Source organism: Scleropages formosus, chromosome 12, assembly GCF_900964775.1.
Source record: "Scleropages formosus chromosome 12, fSclFor1.1, whole genome shotgun sequence".
NCBI classification, from domain to species: domain Eukaryota; kingdom Metazoa; phylum Chordata; class Actinopteri; order Osteoglossiformes; family Osteoglossidae; genus Scleropages; species Scleropages formosus.
Window position 1 is genome coordinate 18,178,860 of NC_041817.1, and position 10,171 is coordinate 18,189,030.

Below are 10,171 nucleotides of genomic sequence, written 5' to 3' on the forward strand. Positions count from 1 at the left end.
GCATTTGCACTACTTCTGTTGTACAACCTGATTGGTTTACTTGAATCTGATCTCTGTTGGACTATTTGTACCTTATACTGGCATGAATTATATTCCAAGTAGGTGCAGTAGCTTTCTGAAACAGGGGGACTGATACATTTGGAATTACTGGTTTTATTTTCTGTTAAGAGCTTCACTTTAAACAGAAGGATAAAACAGGAATTGACTGCTGTCAAAGGGGCTGAGAAACCTTTCTGGAGTATGGTCTGACTCTTGAATGATGCACCAACCATGGCCTTCAGACTTTTGTTTTGCATGCAAATTAAATGGTATTGGGTCAGTTGATGTGTCATAGCTATTCTAGAGGCATTCAGGAGAATGTTCAAATGTGTACTTTTGTTTGAGTTGTATGAATGAAATTTGTGTGGAGTATTTGTTTCCAGACGAGTGTGACCATTTATTCTTGCAAGGAGTGGCATATTCTGTCAGATTAAACTTTTTTGAGTTCATGTTGGATGTTATGTGCATTTAGACAGTAGCTACCAAAATTTTTTTTAGTACTTGTATTCATCTTGTATGTGTAATCATTAAGTTATAAAGTTGACTGAAATATATTTTTGTTGTAAGTTAATTTTAAATGGAAATATTAAGCCATTGGACAGATTTTATGATGACAGTATGTTATACAGTACTATCTGAATAATGTACTGTAAGTTACCTGTTTTTTTTACTTCATATATTAGGAATTTTGTTAGCTATGGCTCCTGTTTCTGTTCATTGTTTTGTCCATTACTGCATTTATAAAATTACGAGAAATATTTCCCATTAAATATTGAATCACACAGGTATTATGCATACTTTTTCGACTTTTACCTTAGTTTTCTTAAGATTTATGAGACCATACTTTATAGAAAGCCACAAATTGTAGTTGAACAGTGATGCATATATTGTTTTACTGGTTATGTCTGAAATCTGTGTTTTGGTCCTTCTGTTGACATCTCCCACTCCATCTAACACTGATTTCAGATACATAGCAGTTGAATAATACTGAGGTGAAATGCCACAGCTTGAACACTGCTGTGTGGCATCATAAACTGATGACTACTCTCTGCAAAGCTCTCTTTTAACCAGGGTGATGACTATGAACAGGCAACTCCACTGAGCCCTGTACATTTAGGAGCAAGGTAGAGCTATGGATCTGATGCCATGACCCCTGTTAATGACACCCTTCTGCTGTAATGATTAATCTCTTCCCTTTTGGGAAGTGAGTACCGTTGACCACTGTAGGACCACTCTCACCTTATACTGATAACTTTGGGATGCCTCAATTCCTCTTATGCTGTTGATCCTCTGTGTACAGGGGAGCAGGTAGTGTAGTAGAGTGGTCATCTTGCTATCTAAAGATAAAATCCCACAACCCAGTTTGAATTTTACCTTCTGCTCTATTACCTTTGAGCAAAGGTTTTAACTCATACTGACACAGTAAAAATCATCCCACTTGCACAAATAGGTGAATATATGTTTAGAATACAGAAACAACATTGTAAGCTGCTTTGCATAAAATAAATGGAAAAGATTCCTGGTTGAGGATATGGACTTGTAAGTAGGTGTTTCCACACTTGCAAAAACTTCAGTTTGTTCCAATAAAAAAAATCAAAAAGGCCAATAACATTTACATTTATTAGCTTAGTAGACACTTTTCTCCAAAGCGACTTAGAATGGATACTATGTAGTGTTACTAGGCCACACACCTCATTCACCAAGGTGCCTTACACTGCTAGATACACTACTTACAATGGGTTACAATTATACTGAGTTGACAGGTTTGTATTTTGATTGCAGTTTATCAAAACTTACAGTATAGCTAATATACTGATGGCAGACAAATGTGGTATCAGGTACAGTGAGTTAAACAGTCCTGGTTATTTCCTTTAGCCATTTCTTTGTGTATTTGTCTTTCCAGATTGTCACAAGCATTTATTAAACAGTTAAACATTTATTAAAAAAAATCTGCAGTCCTGGCTTAAAAGAGTAGCATACACCATCTTTTAAAGGAAGAACAGTGATTTACACAATTCATTAAAGATAGTGATTTTCCAGTTAGCATCATATTAAATGGTTACTTACTCCCAAATAGGCCCAGTGGAGTTGGGCTGTTGGCTTGCAAACAGATTAAAGTTTGTATTGAGAGAGAAATTGAATTCAGATGTAATCAATATCATAATGGGTCCTTCCTCTTGGAATGAAATTACCATATTTTTAATCTTAATTTTCCACTCTGTTTATCTGACAGTGGGGATGTGCAGCGCAAGAACATAATGAGAGAGTGGGATATTGACACTGTTTTTGCTCTCCCGAGGCCTTGTTTTCGGTGATTAAACGCTGTGATTTGTGATTACTTTGGGTCGTGTGTCGGGGCAGCAGGCCAGCGCCCGGGGAAGAGTTGCGGGGCCGAGCAGATGCAGCGCCGCGGGCCTACGGGGGTGCCGAGGCAACCTGACGAGTACCGCGGCAGAGCCTGCACAAAGGACCACCCGAGACCCCTGTACTTCGGTGAGCGCATGCAAAACATGCACAATAAGGGATATTATTGTGCAGCAGGTGGCATACCAGTTAGGGGTGTTGCCTTATGCTCTGAAGGTTCTTTGCTTGAATCCCACTCCTTCTGCAGTACCTTAAACAAGGTACTTCATACAGTAAGAATACCCTGCTGTATAAACGGGCGAGTCGTCGTAAAGTTGCTTATTTCAGATTGTGAATCGCCTTGGACAATGGTGTTAGCTAAAGGTAAACAATCGTCATCGGCTACGTTCGTCTGATTTTGCGTGGGTAGTGAAGCGGTAGGCATGGTGTTAATAAACATGATCCAGCAAAAAAAATACCACACAAAGAAGGCGAACCGCATAAAATGTCTCATTTTTTCCACAATACCTGCATTATGAATTCAGGCGAACCAATCAGGCAGCAGTGGGCTTGCAGCATTTTACCTGAATTGTTAAATAATATTGTTCATTTTTATTAGGCACAAAGTGAATTGTCAGCATGGTATAAATTCATATTGTAGCAAAAATACAACAAAAATAAAGTACATCGCCTGCAGGAGTATATACATGAGTCACGATAGACTGATAAAGGGTTTTGTTGTGAAAAGTGGTCTCTGTATAGGCTAATCGCCTATCCGTTTAGCGCTGCGGAGACTATTATTGTATTTACGTTATTTTATCACGTAAGCGTTTTCTTTTGTGCGGGAATACTGGATTTTGATAAAGAGACAGTTTTCAGCGCCGAAAGGCGGCGAGCTGAGAGCTATCGAAGGGAAAAGGGCCCTCCGGGCGGCTCACACCCGTACAGGCTGTACACACACGGTAAAACACCGTATCTGGGGAAAAGTGGAGAAAAGACGTGAGTAAAGAATGCAGGAGTAAAACAACGTCGACAACGTGCTCTCAACATGCGGGGAATTAAGGGAGACGAGCCGCGCTCGCTTTGTTGTCGCGCGACGGGCGGCGCGGGAGCACGAGCACGGGCACGAGCTCGGGGCGATCCCCTCGGGAGCGCGCTTTGCCTGCCATCCTTCTCTGTGGTGACTGACGAGACAGACACGCGTTCAGGAAAATAAACGACACAGTCCTACTTAAACGCAACTGCGACGGCATTAGGGGTATAAAAAGATATTATCTGTCGGAACAAAGTGTCTGATGTGTTATTTTTGAAATGTGTGATCCAGTTCAATAATCCACCCCCCTGCTCACCTTTCCCTCCTCTCTTCTGCGCGGCCCTGTCACTTGGAAACTTCCTTCGCCGAGGAAAATCAGCATAAACCTGACCCAAAATATGACATAATTGCAGGAATTGAGCGTTTAACAGAAAGACTTACAGAATCCCAGTGACAGACGTGTTTAAACTTGGGAGGAAAAAGAAAGGAGATTGAAATGAAAAACGTAGCTGCTGAATTTTTTTCCCTCCTTTTTTTTCCCCGCTTTGGTGCAACATCTCATTGACAGGAATTTCAACGATGTGTTCTTATGTGTAGAGAGTAAAGTACTAATATTTATTCTTTAAAGCATTCCTAATGGAAACAATTTAATTATGTGTGTATGCAAAGCCTTCTGTTATATTTGTCATGCGCCTTTAGTGTCCCTCGCATAAATATCATGTTTTTTTAACAGTAGTTATGAAAAGGAATATTTCACTCACCTTATGAGAGAATGTCTTGCATTCATACATGGGACAAAATTAATTCCTTCCAGATGCAAAAATGAGGGAGACACTTTATTAAATTCCTAAAGTTCTTATCTGTTTTTCAGTGACACCCTGTAGTAAAATAGTGTGCTTCACAAAACTGTAAAGGGCTTAAATTTCAGGTAAAACTTAATTATTATCTGGGACTGATTTTTTTCCTTGATTCATAATATAAAGAAATTTAAAAGTATCTCGAGTTTTGAGTAAACAAAAGGAAGGGGTGTAGCAGAGCTGATGGGGGAAAGGCCTGTGGCCCGGTAAACAAAATATAAGAAAACAGTTACTCCTTTTGTCCTTCTAAACCATGTGTGCACACACAATCAGTTCAGCCAAAAGCTCTCTGTTGTAAAGCTGTCGGAGAGAATAGGAAAGTGGAATGCTTAACAATAGGGCAGGGCTTATCTCATTAGTAAATAAGGTAAGTTATTGCCCAAAGCTTAACTAGAGAATGCTCATTGATGATGTCATCCTTTTGTGCAAGACTGACGCACTTCAGACCAGAGATTATATTAGTGTGTTTCTGTCTCCCTTCAGATAGTCTCAAGTTTATTTAAGGTTATTAAAGTGTGTCTTTGGTGAGTTATTTCTATTAAGATTTTGTGGCTTAGTCAACATTTCAATGGGGCACCAACTTCTACACAAAGCAGGTTTCCATTTTGCCCATTTATACACCCGGATGTTGAAGCAATTCAAGTTGAGTACATTTCTCAAAGACACAACAGCAGGGCCCATTCTGTCAATCTTAATCTTGCAGTTCTTTTTATGCTAAGAAATGCCAAAACAGCTGAACACTGGATTTTATTTCAACAAACATCTAAAGTGAGAGTATGCAATGTCATAGAGTTTCAATGCTTGATAAATGGAGCTCTGTATGGTCCAGCAAGTCTGGGAAGACGGACCAAAGGTAGTGACTTCTTGAGTTCTGCTCATTTGTGTTGACCCATCCACGATATGTCTAAGACTCAGTGCATCTTTGTGGGGGGTGGGCACTTTCTCATCATTTGTCCCTGTGTGGAGACCCACAGGGTAGATGTCAGGCCCACAATGGTGCTGTTGTATGCTTACTGTCAGATCCCTCAAATAATGGCTTCCTGTTCATTAGACCTCTTTTCACCTCCACACAATGCACCGGCTTTGCCACAATGCAGAGTCCGCGGCCGTCTCTTCAGTGCCTTGTGAATGGCTGCAAAGAGTGTTTATGCCAATCATTGTTGCCTTTTGTCCAACCAGTCTTGCAGCACAGTGATTGGTCTGCTTTCGTGTCCTGGGAGATCCTCTGGCCTGGGATTTAACTGAAGCAGCCTCAGCTTCTGTCTACACCGTCTGCAGAATAGGGGCTGTGAGGGGGTCCAGAAGTTCTCACAATAACATTATGGCAAGATTAGTCACTGATTTTGACTACAGGATTGTTGTGTTTGCTTAACTAAACAGAATTTAAAATGTATATATTTTCAAATTTTCCATAAATGCTCTATTTTGTAGAGAAGTTATCTTCATGGAACTGTAAAGAAGTAATGACGAGTTTTTCATTCTTCAGTCTTTAACACAATTTGTTACCAGTATCCAGCTAAGTCATTTTATTCAGATATAACTTTCTTGCTTCTGGCTCATAATACACATAGATAATACAAAATGTTTATTCCCTCTTGCATCTAACGCTGTTGGTCTTTTCTCTTACAGTGTCTCCGATTGGCCTGTGATATCCAAGAGATGGGCTTTATGTAGTACTCTTCGCTAATACTGGAGAACACACAAAATAACGTATTCCAGCAAACTTCCATGATGTTCTCAGATGTAGAACTGTTTGACTTAAATCTTACATCTATATATTCTTAAAACTGATAAAGCAAAGGTTTAGTCTCTAACACTGATAGACAAGACAGTGGGTAATCTACCATGCCATAGCATGAAGAAAAACAGAAATATGGTTATTAGCCCTGCATCTGCACACGATTATCCTGAGCCGATTATATTTAAATATTGCTTATCTTCCTGTATTTGTGGAACCTTTACGGAATGTCAGATATCAAACAGCTAAGTGACACAGATCATGTGCAACCTGCTGAGCAAATTAGAAAATCTAACATCGAACAAATATTTTAAAAACTTTGAATTTTATTACATGTTACCCACACACCTAGGAGACAAACCACTGTGATCTGATTTTGACACTTCACACTTAGCAAGTAAAATCCTTCGGTACACGTTAAGTAAAACTGTGAAGTGGATTGTTGTGCTGAGTTCAGTTCCCAGCAATGGGGAATAAATTTAAAGAAAAGTGGATGGAAAGCAAAACATCCCCAAGAGTTTTGTTCCATCATGTTTGAAACACTCTTCAGGGAAAAAAGACTAACTTCAGAAGATGGACTGGCAGAGAAAACAGTTGTTTGTGGCTGTTGTATCTTGGCCTGTATCGCATCTTATGTGTAGCGGGCCGTGTTTTGTCTTAACTCACACAACTGTGAAGAATAACTCTTTAGATTTGTGCACAAAACAGGGTTAATTTTCCATTATATTGCACTGTATTTTCTTCAAAAGATTTTTTCTGAAGAAACTGTGGAGAACTCCCTTTCAGTCAAAGCATCCTTTGTGGAAGCCAACAACTATAGGTTAAAGATGTAACCGAGAGAATGCAAGGTCTTATTTGGAAGCCCTAGTACAGTAACCTTTACTGTCTTACCAGGTATGTCCTTCTGTTGAGTCCAGGAACAGTGTCCTGATGATTTCTTTCTGAGGCGGACTAGGTAAGAGAGCTACTTACACACTGTAATGCTCTGCATCATGTCTGTCTTTTTGGCTTCTTAACTAGGGAAAAGTGTGCAAACGGGAATGACAGACAAGTCTGAACCAGGGAACTTTCAGTCAAGTGGTGTGGGTTGCTTTGTTTTTAACTCAAAAGCACTCAGTTCTCCCACAAAACGCTTTCAAAGCTGCGTTTCCCTTTTTTTTCTATAAAGCAAGCATGCAATGCAGTAGTGGAAATTTCTTGATTAGGAAAGGGTTGCTTGATGAAGAAGAAGGGGCTCGTGTCAAATGCTGTTATGATGGGCCTCTACTGATGAAGCTGAAGGGTTTTTATGTAATATTCATTTGCTATAAATGAAGAATTAACTCATTTCAGAAGTTTAAATGCTGTGTGTATATTATGTGAGTTACTTGCTCACTGTCCTTAATCTCTTGTTCTTGTCAGGGTTGCTGCAGTCTGGAGCCTATTTGAGAAGTACAGTGTGCAAGGCTAACTAGGGTACACCCTAGACAGGATGCCAGTGCATTGCAGCATAGTTCCCAACACACATGCACACACTAAGGGGAATTTAGGATCACCAACTGATCTGAAAACGTGTATTTGGGATGCGGGAGGAAACTGGATCACCCAGAGGAAATTCAGTGGAACACAGAGAGAGCATGCAAATTCCACACAGACTAAGCAAAAGTCAAACCAATGCTTGAACAGCCCAGGTGCTGTGATGTAGCAGCATCACTTTCTGCGTCACCATACCTCGCTATTATGTGAACTGCCGTATCAGAAACCAGAAGGATGAAGGAATAGAGTAATTGCACAGCCAGTACAATTATTTCTCACATTTGCATTTATTCATTTCTCAGATGCTTTCCTCCAAAGCAACAAACAAATAAAACAAAAGTATTTCACGTTAGTCAAATATCATTAGATGCAGGTTGCTCCTCTCATGCAGAGAGGAAGCTGCTGGAGAGGCAGACGGGGCCGAAAGGAGTTGCAGTAGTCCAAGGGAGACATCACCAAATATCAACATGGCCTGAACCAGGAACTGTGCAGGAAATGTTATGAGAGCCTGTGGACCCTGTGAATGTTACATTGAAAGGGTCTGCAGAGTTGAGTTAGGGATCACTACACTGGGAAAAAGAGAAATTTCAATTAATTGTTAGTCCCAGACTCTTGACCAATAAAGTATGTGAAAAGAGGACATTGTGCAGTCTGATACAGAGTTCCTGACAGGTGGAAAGACCTGCTGGAAGATGGACAATCTTAGTCAATGACAGTGGCAACAATTGAGCCAAGGGAAGCTGCAGAGATGGAGCAGAGTAGAGGGCCAAGACCGAGTCCTGCAGAACACCTGTTGAATGAGACTGAGGGGAAAACGGAGCCACACCAAACCACCTGGAAAGATCTACCTACTAGGTAAGATTCAAACCATTTCAATACGCATCCGTTGATTTCAAGCTGTTCAAGAGAGGAATGTAGAACTGATGGTGGACAGTGTCAGATGTTGCAGGGATGTCCAGGAGAATGAAACTGAGCAAAGAAGGCAGGTCTAGCCAACTGGAGAGCTAACACTGCAAGGAGGGCAGTCTCAGTAGAATGGCCAATCTTGGATCCAGCCAATAAAATGTATCCATCCTTGCCATTGATTTCAACACTGTCATTAACACTCACACATTCGAAATATCTCTATACAGTTTTTCATTGATTAAGTGACATCCTGCCAACATAGTTATTAATACTTATTGCATTGATATTATTTTTACATTAACGACAATTGCACTACTTGATGGATATTACAGGATGTGGAGAGACAAATGACCTGGAGTTCATGACAACTAGAAGATTTAATCATGGACACTTTTAGTGCAAAGTCCTTAGTTCAAATCAATGAACATTTGGCAAGGCTTTTTTGGATTTGTAGCGTAGGCTAGTACTGTATTCTCAAACTGTTAGGTTTTGCAAGTCATCTGAGGGACCATTTATAGCCAGTTCAGGAGTGATGGAAGAGTCTCTTCACAGAGAAAGTTAAAGAACCAACTCAGATCTGAATGAACTTGAGTAGACTGGCTGCATTTGAACAAGGCCGGCAATACTCTCTGAGTAGGCTCTGCAATAATCCAAGTGGGACATGAATGAACCAAGAGTAAAGAGCTGCAATCTGTTGGGTGCGAGGAATGGCTGGTCAATAAGGATGAGTTGATAGGCAGAACGGTGATGCTCAGGTTCTCACTGTATAGGGAGACTGACACCAAGAGGAGAGTGCAAACTTAGCATATGTGAAGTGACAAGACAGTATTAACATTTTGTCCTGTGTGTTGTGAATCTTAGATGCAGCTGATAAAAGTGTTGTGGAGAATTCTGGGACAAACTTCATACCTAGCATCACCATGAGCACACTACTCTCCAACAGCATGATTATGAATAACAGTTAAGAATTTGCAGCAAAACAAAGTACTGGGACACTAAGTGATGCTCTTGAATGTGCAACACACATTCCCGAACAAAGATGTAATTGTGTCATCACCACCGGACGGAGTTGAGCGATGGACTCAATTGCCCGCTCGTCTTCGGTGGTAAGCCAGCAGACAAAAGCCAAAGGGAAAAGCAAACAGGGAAATCCAGAAACAGACACAGGTCGATAGCATGACGAACGTCATCGGGGAAAACAACAGAATCATAGTTGAAAGAAACGTGAAGCACAGGTCAAAGCCAGGAATACAGGACAGATCATCAATAGGCACCATAGAGAGTTGCTGCCGTCGCTCTGGGGAGATTCCGTGCTGAACGGAGTCCAGCATGCCTTCTTATACCAGGCCCCTGTGACTGGCTCCAGGTGTCGCCGATGAGGCGATGGGTGAGGGCGTGACAAAAAGGATACGCTAAATAAGTTCAAGACCACTAGTCTAAAAAATTACACCTAAAGAACTTATGCTCACCTGAAAAGCTACTTTTTGGATAATACTGTGCTTGTCTTTTTAGCTAAATGAAAGTTTTCTCTTCACTATGGTCCAGTCCACTGATTCTTTTCCTCTGTCGCACAACCAAGGGTTGAGCTGAACATTTATAATGAATAACATCCTGCTGCTTGCAAAGTAAATATCATGTAAATATAGGTTGTGTGTAATGAAATATATTGATACTTTTCTTGTGTATGTGGCTCACTGACTGATGTCTTCAGTCTGTCGGCCCATGTTCAGATGGTCCATG